General features: G+C 36.1%; 1 protein-coding gene across 1 annotated transcript in view; it reads right to left on the bottom strand.

Moving 5' to 3' along the window:
- SPON1 (spondin 1, extracellular matrix protein) overlaps positions 1–14,152 on the bottom strand; it is a 199,571-nt gene that overhangs the window by 159,832 nt on the left and 25,587 nt on the right. The window lies entirely within an intron of this gene.

The raw sequence follows: 14,152 nt of genomic DNA, 5'->3' as shown, positions 1-14,152 counted from the left end.
AGTTTGTGCTTTCCTTCAGTGGGATTATTTATAACACACTCTGCTTAGCTCAGCACTACTTTGGTAAATTTATTTATAACATGCAGACCACTCACTGAAATGAAAACAAAAAGCCCACAAAATAAAGAGAGGAGAACGATTCAGTTGCAGGTGAACAGAAGTTAGTCCTTTCTGAGCATGGCTGCAAATAAATGGTTTGGTAGATCCTGAGTAGCAGAGCTTCATGCTAATGTTAATAAACTAAGAATAATAAAAGATGCATAATTTCAGTTTTTTTAATATTATGGCAACTGGTTAGGACAGGTGGAACATGCCAGAGAAGAAGGGTTTCAGTTTGTTTACTTTTTGTTTGCTTTTTAAACTAGCCTTTGTTTAAACAGTATTATTTTTAAGGTATCAAAAGAATCTCCAGGTCCAAAGAGGCAATATGTGAATCATAATCATCATAATTCTGAGACCATTATTTAGTCCAATCTGCACATATTTTTGCTTTTTTGATTGTTTGGTGTTTAACAGAAAGGTTTAAGTGGTATAGGTCAACACAGAGGCTGGTTTGGAACTGGTGTTGTTCTAAGGATTTTACTGAAAGGAATCTGTGACAAAATAGCTTTCTCACTACATATGTACTTCATGGATTGTACTTAAAGCCTCCTGTTCATCAGATCTCAAAGAAAATTCATCAGAAGCTGCCAAGTTTTATTTGGAAACAGGCAATGCTGTATATTGCAAAATTTCTCTTCAAAATTACTCAGCGGTCCACTTTTATTCAATGAAGCTCCAACTCACACTACATTAAATCAAGATTCAGGCAATGAATTACAAACCTTACCATTTTGAGAAAGAAGCTGCATTTATGGATTTATAACAAGACTCCACTTTGAAGGAGCTTTTCCAGAATTCTGGTTCTAATAACACACACTCTTTCATCAGATTACAATAAAAAAAAATAATCTTCTGTCAGTAAACATAGCTTTACACAAGTACTTTGACAAAAAGTACTGTTTTACATTCTGAAAAAATGGCAATATCTATTGTTTGACTGGATACACTTTATTGAGCAAGCATCTATGTTGTCTCACCCAATGAACCAGCATTTCCAAACATTTTTAGCTAGGTTAACAAACATTTCTGAGTTTCCATGGCAGAATAGAGGGGCACTGGCCCAGAGGAGCACTGAGAAACCCTATTTAGCTGGTCAACAGGGTACTGGTTAATGAGTTTTAAATCTAAAGCCATTAACAGTATTCAAATTTTTAACACTTCGTAGAATTTGTGTAACTAAACACAGTATGTACAGCTACTACTTTGTTAGATCTTAATTAACAGAAGGCTTAAACTGGCACTGCATGGTTTCTATTTCCACTTGATACAATTTAACATATTTAACTCCAGCATCAAGAAATCCCTAATCCACAATGTGTTTTGGCTATTGACTGTATTTATTCTGTCTGCCTTATTCCTGCAACAGTAAACTAAAGAAATAAAACTGTTTACTTATCTCACAAAAAGGTTGTCTCAATTATTCAAGACCATATAAATCGACCTTTTATCCATATCTCACAGTAATTCACTCTCAATCAAAAAGCAATTTTGATGGAAACTGAGTGAAGAATGGGTGATTTTATACCATTTTATACAAAATAAAATACTATTGTACGTTATATAAAAGCAGAATAATTCCCATCGAAAGGTGTCTTAAGAGGTTCTGAAAGTTCTCTAAAAGGACAGCTTTTGTAGAAAAACAGAAATATTGAATATTACTGTTCAAGTTACACTGGTTCCACATTCTCTTGTCAGATGCAAACTCCTGCTGTAGTATCATAACTCACGTTCTTGGATAAAAGCTTCAAAAATATGTTCAATTCAGGTCAAGAAAGATTAAGTAATTACAGGTAAGTGTAAATACTTTACGACTGACCAGGTAAAAGCTATTCAACAATGATCGATGAACCTTTCACATATGTTGATTTTTCCAAATCTATTTTAGCTTGTCTGACACACACTTCATCAATGAATGTCTCCTGAGAAGCCAAACTGAAATGAACCCGTGTTCTCGAAGTACAAAGTTTCTATTTTCAGTTAACAAGAACTCAGCTGCTTTCATATCCCTCAATATCTTTTGTCCACCAGCAATCATTGTAGACCCATCTGTGATGCATTTGGATGATAAGTAAATTCTTGTCTCCAGGTGAGGCAATCCTGCTTTTTCCCCCCAACAATAAACAGAATCACAACAAACACCAAATCCAACAACTAATATTTAAGGAAGGAGTTCTGAGCAACTGTGCGTAGTTATTACAAGTCAAATTTCCAGCTCCTGCAAAACCAGAACCTGAAATATTTGTTTGAATTCAAGATAGTCATTAGGTTGGAACACATCCATGCCCTTTTCCAATAAAAACACACGAACACAGAACTGTAGACATATTTTGCGCTTCTATAGTCTACCTAATTACTGCAACCTAGCAAGTTAAGAGTTTTCTCCAGGAATACCGATGCTTATAATGAAACAATTTAAAAGTTCTGGTTGCATTTTAGAACATAATCCTTGAAGAACAGGAAGTGGTTGAACCTTAAGGCTACATCACCATTTCCTGCATAACCATCAAAGCAAGACAACATCCAGTATGTGTCTACTGAGAAAACCTGACAATAAAAGAATAAGGTCCTCCAAAAAGAGTTCCTTTGAAGAAAAATTAGACATAAGCTTCCATAATAAGCACTCCCAATGTTGACAGAATACAGTAAAGAACTCCTAAACTAGCTGGAAAAGCTCAAATGCCAGTTGATCTGAGAGGACTAAAGAAAACGTTATTTTTAGATATTTTATAACACTCAGAAGAATTATCCAGATTCCAGGACTTCAGGTAAATATAAACCCTTCTCAAATAAATCTGTTAAAAAGATGGGGTTTCTTCCATATCCATGGAGGTTTGATTCTTTATAAAGTTCTGAGGGGTGATACAGAAAGGGTTCACTACTCATATGAGGATTCCAAATGACACAATAATTTAGGGTGGTGGATGATATTATTGCACTCACACATAACACAGGAGAAAGTATCCTGGCCAACTTCAGGGCCAGGAAAATTAAAAAAAAAATACGTAATCTCTGAAAATAATACAATCCTGATTTTTCCTCTGGAACCAAGTCAGACCACATAGGCATAAAGGAAAGAATTGGCAGGAAAAAGGCATGCAGATTAAAATGTAGCATTTGCAAAATTACAGCTTCCAAACCCCAGGTTATCTGTAATGGGAAGCCTTACATTTTCTGGAATGGGCCAGAAAATTAAATACATGTTGGACAAAATTCCTAAAATCTAAAATAAACACTTGGCCAAAGAATCCGAGATCTCAGAGGGTGGTTCTCTATATGACTAATTCTTTTGAAGCCAGAAACACAGTGTCATTAAGTCTTAATGTTCTACTTAGGTTTTGGTGTGGTTTTTTGGTTCTTTTTTCCATTATGATTGTAATATTATTGGACCAATTTATTCCTTTGGGGAAACTAGTGCAAATCCCGAACAAGACTTTTGGAGTTAAGCTAGATTTTAATGACTGTCACAGAAAGTGGAATTTGGCTGAACTTGAGTAAATCTACAAATATGGAAGTAAGCATATTAAAAGGGAGAATTCACCAGCTCCAGGGTCAGTCTTGAATTCTTTGCATATTCCAAACATTGACAGAGTTGAGGACAAGTTTTAGGTGTTCCTGAAAAGCAGGGCTGGATGACTACTTAGTTGTTAAAAAGATGAATGAGTGGTTTTCTTTTCTCAGAATTGGAACACTTCATGCTGAGTGACAGAACTTGCTATCTGTTTCTGATTTCTATAAACTGTTAGTCAAATAAATGAAACTGGGCTGTTGTTTGTCTATTGTTAAATTTATGCGGTATTTAAAAAAAAAAAAAAAAAAAAAACCCAAAACACCTCCACCAGATGTTGAGGTTTGTAAAGCTGTCCACTATGAGTGAAAAAAAAAAAAAAAAAAAAAAAGCCAAAATGCTATACACCACACAGAAAGGAATTAGTATCAAGTACAAAAGGAGATGAAGCTACATAAATCCTTTAGTGGCTTGTGTCCACTTCTTTAGTTTAAACCACTGGCTAGGATCTTCAGCACCATTTCTTGTTCTGTGGACACATCATCATTTTCCACCCACTGCAACAGCTGTGTTCTACTGGAACAACTGAGTTTAAAAAAAACACAAAACAAATAAACAAAAAAACCAACCCATAGACAAAGTTCACAAGATAAGCATTTTTGTGGGCAATTTTTTCCTTTGGAAGAGCTAATATGGAGTCTAACTTCCAGAATGTTGCAAAACTATCTTCTTGAGAAAACTTTCCCATCATAAAACTAACCCTGGGTCTACGTAATGGTAATAGTATTTTTCCTTTAGAGATTAATCTAGAACAGAGCTTATTATGTTGAATGGAAAACTAATGATGTACGAAGTCAGTTTAAAAAAAACATACCTCAAAGACATGCCTCACATAACCAATTCCTATGACTAAAGGACACAGTATTTCCTGCAGAGTCTGTGTTTAGCATAAGAAGAATCAGAACTAGGACTTTTTATGAAATGTCAGTAACCAACCTTGATGCAGACTGATTCTAATCTATATAGTACCACCAAGCACTGCTGGACTCTCAGTAAGATTTGCCATCTTTAGAAGACTGGAGTTACCCAACAACTAGCCATGTTTTGGAGCATTACAGCAAGTGTGCAAATCTGCTGAAAAAAGGCATTGCTAAAACACACTAGTAGATTATCACTATGTTCTGGTGACTTCTACCTCAAACTTTATATAGATATACTACAGTGTTGTAATTGGAAATCAAATCTAGTTCTGTAATCATTACCTGAGCACAGCACAAGTTATATGGCTCTCCTCCTACCTGTGTCTATCCTACCTGCTCATTTTCCTCCCAGGCACAAGGTAGTTGGAATCATGGGGTGGGGGAGAAAGGACCCTTCCAGTTCTACATAGTATGATGCCAGACAAGGAGAGGAAATAATATAGGATTTATAAATCATCTTCCAAGAAATGAAAAAAAAAAAACAAAACCACCATAGGATTTATAAATCATCTTCCAAGAAATGGAAAAAAAACCCCAAAACCACCAAACAAACAAACAAAAAAAACAAAACCAAAACATAACCCTGCAAAACCCCCAAATATTTGTGCAAACAAACAAACAAAAAAACCAAAACCAAAGCATAACCCCGCAAAAACCCCAAATATTTGTGTTTTAAGATGTTTTAAGAAGAAGTATTTAAATTCTGTCCAACTCTCCTTCTCATCTTTAAAAAAAAACAATTTGAATAGTGTGTTCATTGAAAGATGTTTTAAGAAGAAGTATTTAAATTCTATCCAACTATCCTTCTCATCTTTAAAAAAAAAAACAATTTGAAGAGTGTGTTCATTGAAAAAAGGCTGTGTTGGATGATCAAAAGGAAAAACAAGCTACTGAGAGAATGCTGTATGAGAATCTTATGCATTCAAGTGCCCCAAAAATTTTTGCTATCAAGAATCTTATAGTCACACTGTACTGCATGTTCTTCATCAGACTAAATAAACCTAAGAGCTGCATTACACCTATTGCAGAGCAGGCAGTAGAGTCTATTCTAAGGTGCAATTCAAACAAAAAGAGGAAGAAAGCAGTTCAATGTGACGAGAACCTGAAGTGCATTAAAAATAAAGCACTACACTGTCAGCTTTTACGCTAAACAGCCTTTTTCTGCCTGACAGACTGTCTAAGGAAAGCTCAACAAAGCAGCAATTTCTTCTTTATTCAATATATATTAAAAGAGGAGATGTATATTGGCAGAGACAGATAGCAATAACTTGATCACATTTAGTAAATGTAAAATATTATGTTGTATATTTTTTCTTGAGTTTGAACCACTCTCAGTTAACTTCATCAATGTTGTAACGTTGATTATAAGGCTTATGCTGAAGGCTTATGCTTGTGAATTGAAAATGGTCAATTAAGTAAAAGCTATCCATGAAATTCAAGAGATGAATGAACATAGATTGTTCATTCATAGTTCTGAATTGAGACAGTTTTCATCTAAGTACTCACTAAAAGTGGACTTAAGGTCCAAAGTTTAATCTTTGTTTCCCATTAATTTTTCTCCTTGACTGTAACATTAACATTTCTATGAAAACAGTTGGGTAAATTTATTCAAGCTACTTTCTCAGACTATATTACGACTATATTTGACAGATAATCCAGCTTTTCCCAGATAACACGTTACTTTTATAATCTCTAACAGAGAAACGATATTAGGCACAGACAGCTATCATGATTCTCATAGCTATAAATCGCATTGGGTTCCATCTATCTCTTAAAAAAGTAGCTATTTTGACCGAGGAAAATCCTCTCATTTCATGTTTGAAAGGCTGTTAGTATATACCAAGTTCCACCATGGAAAGAGCAAAATCTTTTAAAATAGTATTACCTTATGAAATCCCTTCAAATATTCTAGTTTCTTAACACAGCCAATACTATCCACCAATCCCCATCAGAAATAGGAAATTATTCCAAAGACTGAACTTGCTTTTTTCACCTTGGCACATAAAGACTCAAAGTGCACCAGCTGACTCTTGCCCAAGAGAGTGCCCTGGCATAAGCATCAGAACACACAAATTAGTTGCAGAATTAGGGACATCAACATGAGTAAAGTGTGTAAAGGAACTTCTCATGATGTTTTGTGCAAAAGCAATGAGTTGCTCTGTGCCGTGCATGACAAATGGCTCAACTTTATTCTTCATGCATTGTGTTCAGTCTACACAGCTCCTTTTACAACATTTGAAATGATGTATTAGGAGTCTGGGCAAGATAGAAAATTTTACTTAATTTTACTTTCAAAGAAACAGGACTTATGCCTCACCTTGATGTATAATTTAAACAAGTTAGACCTAAATCTAGAGTAAATTTACTGAGGTCCGAAACTATGAGAACAATTCAAACACATTAACTTGTGGGTTGGGGTTTTCTTCATTACATTCAGGCAGTAGCTAGAATACTGAATTTGCTTTTCAATGAAATCAGGGTTTGTTTATGGTCTAAATATAGTTCACTTTTGTAAACATGAGACAAGGAGATGGAAAAGGGTAAATTTTCTGAACACTAAGTCAAATGAAAATGAAGAAATATTACTTTCAAAACTCTGTTCCAAGAATTAAGAAGCAGAACTGCCCTATTGCAGCCCTAAAGCAGAATAATAATCAGCGCGGATGATGGGGACACTGAGCAAGGCTGTGCTGTGGAGATCTCTGGCCCCTCGGGACCAGAGTCAGCATTAATCAGAGCAATCCTCTAGCTGCAGTTCCCTTCACCTGAGCCAAGGCCAACCCAAAATAGCAGCTGTAGAGAATCAAATCCAATACTAAAAAAAAAAAAGTGGACCACAACCACTTAAGCTTCTCACCGGCTCTCATGGATTTCTAGTTTCTCTCCTCGTTCTAATTGGAAGATCAAAGCACAGACAGTTCTTCCAACTTCACAAAACTAAGATACTATTTTCATATAAGACTACAACCACAATAAAATTCAACAAAAATACATGCAGGATTCATTGTGCAATACATTTGCAGAGGAAAATGCAATACTCAATTGTCAAACTATTTCAGTATGAACAGTATTTATTTGGCAAAAAATAACCACTATTTCAATCTGATAAGAAATTTTCACAGGGAAAAAATAAATTTTGATAGGTGGTGTCTCAAGTGGCTTCAGCCTGGGAGAAATGTTTCTTGCTGAAGGAGGGTTATATAAAAAAATCAACCTCACAATCAGGATTTTTTAGAAAACAATCGCCTGAAAGCAGTATAAGCTTAAGGGTATTCTGCATTTTTTTGTGTAGTCATTACAGGTAGGACCTTTCATTTAAGCTTATAATACACACATTTCTTTGGAAAGAGAATAAAAAACCCTGTTCCCATCTCTCCTAAATATATTTGCTGCCATTTTACCTACACATATATAATGCAATTAGCTACCTCATATTTAAAAGCCCATTTTAATCTGATTTCCTAGATGAATAAAAGTCTTTGGAAGGTTGTACAACAAAATAAGTGTTTTCACAGCCTCATAAAAGAAAGCAATATAAGGCAATATGGAAAAGCACTTAACTGGAAGCGAGACGTAACTTTTATTGCTGAGCAACCTTTCTCAAATCACTTCAGTATAGTCCATTTCCTAATTGTGAGGTGTGGATGTAGACATCGAGCTCCTTTTTCAAAATACATGAAATGGTCTATAAAAAGTATACTTATTATCTTAAACAATTTGTTATACCTCATATTGGCCTCAGACTTCATAAACAGGAGTTCTTTGGGAGGAAATTAAATATGAGATGCCAGATTTTCAGCCTGCTCTGTGGCGTGCCAATAGCTCAAGTTAGATAGAAAAGTAGCTTAGAGAATCAACTAGGAATTCAAGTCTGGGAATTCCAGGGAAGCCAGAAAGTTGGAGTGGTCCCCTGTGTACCAATCCTTTATCTCACTTTTGTAAATGGAACAGCCAAATACTGTCAAAGATCTCCCAGCTTGGTGCATCGATGCCCACAGAAGCCAGAATGCACAACAAAACCAAAGCTGGCAGAGCTCCAGTTTGACAATTGCATCTTTTACACATGGGAATGCTTTTTCAACATATCAAGGGAGTGTAGCACAATTAATTTAAAATGAAAATTTAAATATTGCTAAAAAAATAAGAACCTCGCTTTTCAAAAAATGTTTATATTTTCATTTGTCTGTGCACTGGGATTAGAGGACAAACCTTATTTACTTATCTTGTCAAAGCTGAGAAACATTCTAGCAGAGCATGCTCGGGGACCAGTATTAAAGACTCTACTTCTGATAAGGAAAATGCAGATTCTTCTATCCATTCTGAATCAGGCAGTTCACTCTCAGTGTGAACTTTCATAAACTACGTAACCTTCAGCTAGTCTTTTTTCTGATCAGTTCCACCTCACATATACACTTACTGAACCAAGTCAGGTAATGAAAGCACTGATGGGGCTTCAAATCTCTGCTCTGTTTATTTTGATGACTTCCCCTCCAAGTTGCAAAGGCAGTCTCACTTCCCTGTTGGCCTAGTGTAGTGCTTTACTAGTTTTAAAACGGAGAGGGATGCAAGAGAAAGAGACTGTGAGAAATCAGTCCTGAAATAGCCTGTTACTGTGTGGAGGAGCGCTCTTCAGGGCTGCAAAACTCTCTGGTGCAATCCCTGCTCTAATGACTCAGCCATTTGAACCTTCTCTATCCAGCTTGAAAGCCTTTTATCACTTCTGATGGATCCCTTCTTCTGAATGGAAATTATGTCTGGATGAAAAGTTTTCCCAACAAAAAAACAGTGAATATTGAAAATATTTTATTAAAAAGGCTCAATATACTGGTGTTTCTTTCTGGAGAGGCAAGAGACTAAAACATTTCCCCAAAGGATTGAGAATCTTTTCTAGCATTGGTTGTGATCCATGTCAGTTTTAAGAGTGTTAACTTAGAACTGTTTAAAATGTTCAATTAAAAACAAAATCCAAAGATTTTTCTGCATTTATTTCTGACCTTCACAAATTCCCTTGCTTGAAAAGGAACAAAACATATCTCCAAGTTTCCTCCCCAGACTTGGCCTGGTGTGTCTTCTTGATCTAGGGCTCATCAATACTCTCTTGTTACACATCTCTATCAAGACTTTATGTTTAAGCCATCACGAACACTTTGGCTACATTACAGCGGCAAATATATATACACACACACACACACATAGTGCTGCATCTGGAAGCACCAAAAACTCATAAAAAACTTTTAATGAATAAAAGATTAATCCCTGGTTGACACAGTGGGTCACTCATTCATGCACACGCACATAAAACAAATGCTCACAATACATAAAAAAATAGCTTTTCTCTCCATGCTTTCCAGATCCATATGGTAAAGAGTTTATTCAGATTCCTCCTGCCCCAGCACAAAACAAAGATTTATAAATATGCACTTAAAATAACTTCCAGGTCCTATGCTCCGCATGCATTTAAGGTCACTGAAGTCAGAACTGCTGAGCAGAGTGGTCAGTACCTTGCACGACTGAACCCAGGATAAATTAGAATTACATTTGTGGACATGCTTGTGGAAAGCTGAAGGGCCATCTGATCGCTGTGAGCACATTTTCCTGCTCTATTTGTAAACTTAGCTGAAAATTAGCATCTGTATTTTTGCTATACACAAATGAAAATCTTGTCAGCGCGTTCTTAATTATTTGTTAAAACTACATGAAACTTTTCACAGAAGCACTAGAATTTCCCCCAATTTCTGCAGCAACTTTCTTCACCTGCCTGAGCTCATGTGTCTTTGCTTCTGTCAATGCACACAATTCTTTGCACAAAAATCCCATTTATAAATGCTTGAAAGAATATACCTTCACTGCAACTAAAAGATATTTCACTCGTAAGGACGTCTAGATACCATCCAAGTCCAGTCAATAACATATTTTAAATTCAGTGGTCCAGAATTTCTCTTCACCATAAAAATAAGCTTTAAGCTCTTAGATAGGAAATATAAAGAAAAACCTGACATTCTCATGTTCATAATGAAACAATACTTGAGATAGAAAACATACATGATCTAGTCCTAAAAACACCATTCTCATCATTATTTCTAGAAAGCTTTACTAAGAGCAGTCAAGAAAATCTGAACTTTATATCAGAACTACCCATATGGACTGGGTGAAAGTCATTATCTAATAGTTACTACATTTCAGCAGTTTGGTAAAGTTGGTGTTAAATGATACTGCTGATGTGTAACTCTCTCTTTAGAAATTAATTATATTATTTTCTTTCAATAAGATTATTATTCTTCATGTACTGTTGCCACAATTGCATATTGCCAATATTTTTAGCACCATAATGAGCAATGCACAAGTAATGTGAGTTGTAGAGAAATATTTGCTGTGGACTCATACAGAAGATATGGACCTTATCTTCTGCTCACACAGGCACTTCTCATTTACATTTCTGTAGCAAGGAACTCCAGGTTCATTGACAATTCAATTTAAAACTCAGGAACTGCCATTTTTATTTCAGGGACAACATTCCAGATAAGAACAGTTGCAAGACCAGTTGATCAAAGGAAAAGGAATGTTAAGTTTGAGGAGACACATAAAACATCAGATAAGGAAGAAATTTTATAGTGGCTGGTCAAACAACATATATAACTTCTACTGAAGCCACCTTTCTGTGTCTCAGGTTCTCCCTGAAGGGTGATGATAACACAGCCTGCTTTCATCCTCAACCTTTCTCTCTCTTGCATTTGTCAGTGTTAATTGTCAGCCAACAGAACCTTTTCTAACTACGACTTCATGGAGTACAAGGTGCAACATGGGCTTAAACCTAGATGGGGCTTCCTTACTAATATAATCAATAATAACAATACTATTATTATAGAGGTGACACTTCTCTATGATACAATATAAGATTTGGTTGTAAAGTACAAAGGAAACGCCTGTTCTGCTATTGGGTAGACCAGAAACCAGAAGTTATTTGAAAGACATAGTAAAATGTGGGTTTGCACGTTTTACTGGATCACCATTTCTCAGTTGCTTACTTTGTTCAGGCATTTAATTTATCCTTCCTTTTCAAAAATATTACACTACTCAGCATTACGAATATACTGCCAAGAATAGCTACCTCACTTGGAGCTCCTCATTTAAGTTAAGAAGGGATTTAAGGATTAGAGAAAATACATATTTTTAATAGCATTATTGTCCTGTTGGTGTTGGAGCTTTGAAGCATCAGCAGCTCTGGCACGTGTGCTATTCATGTTCCTTATGAATATCTCAATGCCAAAATATACATCCCAACCTAGTTCAAGCAGATTCCACGCAAATTCCTGTAGCCTTCAGATGACTGTGTACAGAACATAATCTATTCCAGAGAGACTTAATCCACTCTAAAACCACATTTAGAGCAAAAATACTGGTGATCTGTAACTACAGGCTTTATGCAGATAAATTTAAGCAGGCATTTACCTTCTTAAAGAGCTCTCAAATCTTTTGCTTAACAATTTGCATCAGCTGTCAGATAAGGAATACTGAAAGAGCTGCAGAAAGTCAGGAAGGGTGTGTGGCAGCACTGACAGGAGTTGTGAACAATTATTAAAGCCACCAAATTCTTTGTGTGTGTATTAGAGTGTGCCTGCACGTTAGGCAGGGTCAAAACATAACAATCCAGGCGATGGCTCCTCTTACTTTTGATATGCTGATGAACTACTGATGCCCAGATTCTCAACTTCTTTCCTTATTTCAAGGGCATCACAGATTACACAGTTTATTCACGAGCAATTCCCCTACCTGCCTGTCCAAATTTCCCTGTCCCCTGTCCGAATTTTTCTCCTAAGCCAAATTTCACATAACTTAGGGTACCCTTCAGGTAAATTAAACCTGCTTGCTGAGAGTTTCAAGGAAATCAAAAGGTTGTCCTTTCTCCATTCCAGTATGAGAAGATTCTGCTTCAGAAAGACACACTTCAGTCAGTCAACAGTGAAGACATAGTCTGGCAAAAAGGAGAGTCTTGTGAGCAGACTTCAGATTTCTTTTAAAGAGTTTGGTAGAATCTATTCAAATGCTGACTGAAGTCCAAACGTATTAAGCGCTGTGACTAAACAAAACCTCACAATACAAAATATTTAAACCCAATCTATATTAAAACATGGTTCGACTTCAGATTTCTTTTAAAGAGTTTGGTAGGATCTCTTCAAATGCTGACTAAAGTCCAAGCGTATTAAGTGCTGTGACTAAACAAAACCTCACAATATTTAAACCAAATCTATATTAAAACATGGTTTGGACACTTTTTCCTGAGCACTGTCTTGCACAAAATGTTCATTATGGGAACAAAACAATGACATCAGGAAAAAAAGGTAATTCAAAGCTTCAAGGTTTATATGCATTTGGTTTGGGTTTGTGGGGGTTTTCGTCCGAAAAAAGTTCTATATTTTTTTGAACATAGCAGTGTATTTCATCATAGTATAAGATGTCTGCTGGAGAGTTGTACAAACTTCTTAAAGGAAGCAGGCATGCAGTAAAATCTTCTGAAAATATAGAATAACAAAAAAAATTTGGTAAAGCCTTCTAATAAAATTCTTCATAGCTCTGTAAATTGAAGCACTCTACTAAATGAGCTGAAAACTGAAATGGAACTGTATGAAATTATACTTGTACATATATTAACGCTATAAGACTAACAACCTTTTCCAGGTTAAAAAAATAAATATACAGTGGTATCTTGCTTTCATATTAATACTAACAACCTTTTCCAGGTTAAAAAAATAAACATAAATATACAGCAGTATCTTGCTTTCATATTAATTCCAAGCAAGGTACAATGGTAAAGATGTGGTTTGTTCACCACAGCTCTCACTCACTAAACCTGGCATGACAATCAGACGCATGCCTCCATGAAGAGGCTTCCTCCTAGGCAAGAGGCCAACAAAATAAGTGGCATCTTCTCATGCAGACATCACTGTCTATATAATTTCAAAAAAAAGCTACAAAACATTTGTAAAACTCTGCTGTTGCATTAGGGCCCAAAATAGTATTCCCCTTCACATCAGTACAGTGGATACATTGATTCAATTTTGATTCAATTTTGCTTCAAGTGATATATTGAATAAAACATTCACTTAGTTGTGCTTCCACATTAACACACGGACCATGAATTTTGTAAAGTACTTGGCGCACGAGGTTTTTTTTTTTGAAACCAAATTATTAAAGACAGTGATTTTGATAAATCTGCTTCTGAAATTATTTGGACATTCTAAGCGCATTTCCAAGAAAAATGGAAATGCAAATTTCTGAGGGACAGGACGGAGGTGAGGAGGGCATGTGTGAAACCAGATCCTGCCAAGAGGGTGCCAGCCAAGAGCCCAGACACTTGTATCCTGTGCCACGGCCACCGCAGCTGCTGCCACCACCACCACCCAAGGTTGGCAGCTCTGCCCTGGTCCGAGGCAAAAAGAGCAGGAGGAGCAATAAGTCTGAGGAAAAAAGTGGGACACGACCTGCCTACATGTCCCTCCCTGACACTGCCAAGCTACATGCAAAATAAAAATCTAAGGTTTACCGTGCTGTCACAGAAGAGCTAACC

The sequence above is a fragment of the Calidris pugnax genome, unplaced genomic scaffold (assembly GCF_001431845.1).
Source record: "Calidris pugnax isolate Ruff unplaced genomic scaffold, ASM143184v1 scaffold177, whole genome shotgun sequence".
Lineage (NCBI taxonomy): Eukaryota > Metazoa > Chordata > Aves > Charadriiformes > Scolopacidae > Calidris > Calidris pugnax.
Note: the sequence above shows the minus strand (reverse complement) of the source record. Positions and strands in the feature narration are given on the sequence as shown.